The sequence below is a fragment of the Arachis stenosperma genome, chromosome 3 (genome assembly GCF_014773155.1).
Source record: "Arachis stenosperma cultivar V10309 chromosome 3, arast.V10309.gnm1.PFL2, whole genome shotgun sequence".
Classification (NCBI taxonomy): domain Eukaryota; kingdom Viridiplantae; phylum Streptophyta; class Magnoliopsida; order Fabales; family Fabaceae; genus Arachis; species Arachis stenosperma.
The window spans coordinates 66,200,020-66,204,453 of record NC_080379.1 but is presented as its reverse complement, the minus strand read 5'-3'; the positions used below and the strand labels follow the sequence as shown (position 1 = coordinate 66,204,453).

Below are 4,434 nucleotides of genomic sequence, written 5' to 3'. Positions count from 1 at the left end.
AATCAAGGAAAGGCCTCAAAGCCCAAGAAACACAACAGAAGCTCAATTTAGAAAGTGTATAAATAGGATAGAATTGAAGTTAGTTAGCACCTTTTGACACTTTGAAATTTTCATACTTTGTAATTGAATTCGGAGCTATGATTCACTAAACCCCTTTCATTGGGTTAGGGAGCTCTATTGTAATTCAATGAATCAATAATAGTTTCATCTTCTTCTTCAATCTTTTCTCTTGAATTTTGTTAGAAAGCTTCTCGATCTAATTCCATTGGTTAGTTGTCTTGGGAAAGAAACTATCCATAATTGGAATCCTTCGGAACCTTGGGAAAGGAATGGAGGATTCATGCTAGAGAAGCTTTCTCACAGTGAATTGGATTGGGGTTTGGATGGATATTGTGACATGTAATCCTACCAAATTGTGGTTCATGAAACTGTGTGGTATAATCAGTGATCGAGCAATCATCTCTTCTTATGAACATTTAAACCAAGGGATTGGGAATCTGTTTGTTTTTAGAGAGAATTGGTGAGCCAAGGAATTGGGATCCAATCATATAAGATTGCCAAGCAAGATTCAATGAATGCATTGGTTGAGGAAGAGATGAAAATGTTTTGATTCGGAGATTTCAATATCTCCTGACCCCAATGAACCCATCTCTCTGATCTATCCCTTTCTATTTACATTCTGCAATTTCAATTTCATGCAATCACCCCCATCCCTTTTAATTTCAGCAATTTAACTTCTCGCACTTTAATTCTCGAAATTTAAGATTTAGTCATTTCAATTCCTTGCAATTTACATTTCCCGCCAATTTACTTTATGCAATTCACACCCAATTCTTGATTCCGCTCAACTAATCAAACTTCTAATTCGAATTGCTCATTCAACCAATCCTTGTGGGATTTGACCTCACTCTATTGTGAGTTTTTACTTGACGATAACCGGTGCACTTGCCGGAAGGAATTTTTGCCATTCGTGCAATTTCCTAAAAGCATAGCATCAAGTTTATGCACACATCAAGTTTATGGCGCCGTTGCCGGGGATTGGTTTTCGATTGACAATTCTCAAATTGGAAGTTAACTAGATTGAGCATTTTTTTTTTGTTTTTGTTAATTTAGTTCAAGTTACTTGTTGATTTTAATTTCTGCACTCTGTTATTTGCTTTTCTTTCTTATGCCTTTCATTTCAAGCAACTAACTCACTAACCCACTAACTATTTGAATTAATTCCTCACTGCTCTAACCAATACTCTTCCATTAACCAAGAGTATTCCACCTGTTTGTTACTTGTGGTGTGTTCTTGTATGACAGGTAGGAGAGGAGAGACATCAACTCCTCCATATACCGAACCAGAGAGGACCCTTCATAGACTTAGAAGGGAAGCAAGAGGGAAGAGAGCATTGAGAGAAGAAGAATCTGAAGGAGAGTCTGAGGATAATTTTGAGGAAGCTCTAGATCTCAACATGGATAGAGAATTTCACAACCATGAGAGGGATGATGGAAACAATGCCATTCCTGAGAGGAGGGTTCTTGGTTCATACATAAACCCAACCTCTGGGAATTGTGGTAGTAGCATTCAGAAACCACCCATTCAGGCCAACAATTTTGAACTCAAACCACAGTTAATATCACTGGTGGAGAACCATTGTTCATTTGGTGGGAGAGCTAATGAAGATCCAAACCAACATCTCACCAAATTCCTGAGAATTTGCGACACTGTGAAGTCCAATGGAGTCCAGGATGATGCCTATAAACTGCTCTTGTTCCCATTTTCACTTAGGGACAAAGCAGCTAAGTGGCTGGAATCATTCCCAAGGGACAGCCTAACAACCTGGGATGAGGTGGAGAGCAAGTTTCTGGCACGTTTCTACCCCCCACAAAAGGTCAATAGGCTTCGATCTGAGGTTCAGACTTTTAGACAACAAGATGGTGAGACGCTCTACGAGGCATGGGAGAGGTTCAAAGAGTTGACAAGGAAATGCCCACCAAACATGTTCCCTGAATGGGTGCAATTGCATATTTTCTATGATGGGCTTTCCTATGAATCAAGAAAGGCTGTAGACCATTCATCAGGAGGATCATTGAACAGGAAAAAGACTGTGGAAGAAGCCATTGAAGTGATTGAGACAGTGGCTGAGAATGAGTATTACTATGCTTCGGAGAGGCACAACACTAAAGGAGTCATGGAGCTGAACCATATTGATACAATTCTAGCCCAAAACAAGGTGTTTGCCAAGCAACTAGCAGAGCTTACCAGGAAGTTAGACACAAGGCAAGTGGCTGCAATACACACACAAGATCAAGAGATAGCAAATACTGAAGGAGATGATTGGGAAGAGGCCAACTATGTGGGAAACCAACAAAGGCAATCATATGATCCACATTCCAACACTTACAACCCAAGATGGAAAAACCACCCAAACTTTGGGTGGGGAAACCAGCAAAGCCAACCACAAAACCACAAACCTTACAACCACAACCAACACAACAATTCCACATACCAAAACTCCAACCAAAGATCATACCAAGCCACACAAAACACTTACTCCCAACCACCATATCATGGCCAAAACAACCAACCAGCCCAATCCGATCCGAACCAACAATTTCAGGATCAATTAAACAGGATAGAAGGAAGGTTAGTAAGCATGGGTCAGGACATAAGTGAGTTGAAAAGCTTTAGGGACGATGTGAGATCGACCTTAAGGAACCATGGCGAAAAACTCAAGTGGATGGAGGCTCGAGTAGGAGAACTATCTCAACAGGCCCCCAAATCAACTGCAGTGTTCCCTAGTGACACGGAAAAGAATCCTAAAGGGGAACAAAAGGGAGTGAGATGGGAAGAATGCAAGGCCATCACCACATTGAAGGAAATCTCAGAGGAAGAAGCTAAGCAAGAAAGTGAAGCTGAGCAAGCCAAGGAAATGCAAAAGGAAGGCATGCTGGAAACATACCAACCAAAAGCACCATTCCCTCAGAGGTTAGGAGGAGGTGAAAAAGGGAAAACATATTCAAGGTTCCTAGAGACATTTAAGTCTCTCCACATCAATATTCCCTTTCTTGATATCCTCCAGCAGATGCCTACACATATCAAGTACTTGAAGGAATTGCTGAGCAAGAAAAGAGTTTTGAAGGGAGGACAAACTGTAATAATGAACAAGGAATGCAGTGCACTCATCAAGAAAGACATGGTCTCTAAGAAAACAGACCCAGGAAGTTCTCATATCCCCTGCATCATAGGGGAAACAAAAAATGAGAGAGGATTCTGTGACCTAGGAGCTAGCATAAATGTGATGCCTCTGACTCTTATGAAGAGGCTACAACTGAATGAGGTGAGATCCACTGATGTAATCATACAACTGGCTGACAAAACTCAAAAGCAAGCTGAAGGGGTAGTTGAAAATGTGCTGGTGAAAGTGGGAAACTATTTCTTCCCCACAGACTTCGTCATTTTGGACATGGAGGAAAGCTACCTACACCCTATCATTCTGGGAAGGCCATTTCTAGCCACTGCTAGAGCACTCATAGATATAGAACAAGGAGAGTTAATTTTGAGAGTACATGATGAACAGCTCATTTTCCATGTTTTTAAACCTGCATCTGAGCCTGAACCAGAACCTGAAAAGCCTAAGGATGATAGTAGCCATCTGTGTTTGGAGGAAAGCAATCCAGCAACTGAAAATCTAAAACAGTCCTTTAAAGGCAAACAAGAATTGCAAGAGTCAAAGCCACAAGAATCAATAGAAACAGATCAGAAGGATCCTCCTAGCATAAGGGTCAATGAAGAAATCCTCAAGAGAGAGGGAAGAATTGTAAAGAAATTGCCAAGAGGGTGGAGAAACAAGAAAATTCCCACTGAAGGTTTCTCTCCGGGAGATAAAGTGATATCAAGTCATTATCTGCCAATCCCACCTGGCCTCAAAACCATTCCTTCTCAGCTCCCTCAAGTGTTCACAATCAGGAAAGTTCTTTCTATGGAACATGTGGAAATCATAAAGGAATCAAATGGGGACGTTTTCATAATGAGAGGAGAGGACATCAAGCACTACAATCCACCCTAACAAGGGACAACCGTCAAGCTAGTGACGTTAAAGAAGCGCTTGTTGGGAGGCAACCCAACCTGAGGTAATACCCCTTTACTGTTTCTTTTATTTGTTTCAATAAAAAGGTTAAGTAGTTTCTGTGCATTGCAAAGAATTAAGTTTGGTGTTTCACACCAAACAATGAATTCGTGGATCAATAATTCAAAGGGGAATGTGTAACTCTAAGTTTGGTGTTCCACCATAAAGATCAACTGAACACAACAACCTTTGAATTATATGAAAGGAATAACCATTCTAAGCAATCATAGAAATGCTTAAAATCCTTAGCAGCAACTTCACTCCAAAGAGAATTCAAGAATTCAAAGAACAGGGGAGTAAGTAGGAGACTAAGTTTGGT

At 40.6% G+C, this 4,434-nt stretch overlaps 1 non-coding gene across 1 annotated transcript; it reads right to left on the bottom strand.

Annotated features, from left to right (window-relative positions):
- Positions 1-1,883: 1,883 nt before the first annotated feature.
- On the bottom strand, positions 1,884-1,987 carry LOC130971512 (small nucleolar RNA R71). Its single transcript, XR_009082727.1, has one exon. It is a non-coding gene; the product is annotated as a small nucleolar RNA R71 (small nucleolar RNA).
- Positions 1,988-4,434: the final 2,447 nt, after the last annotated feature.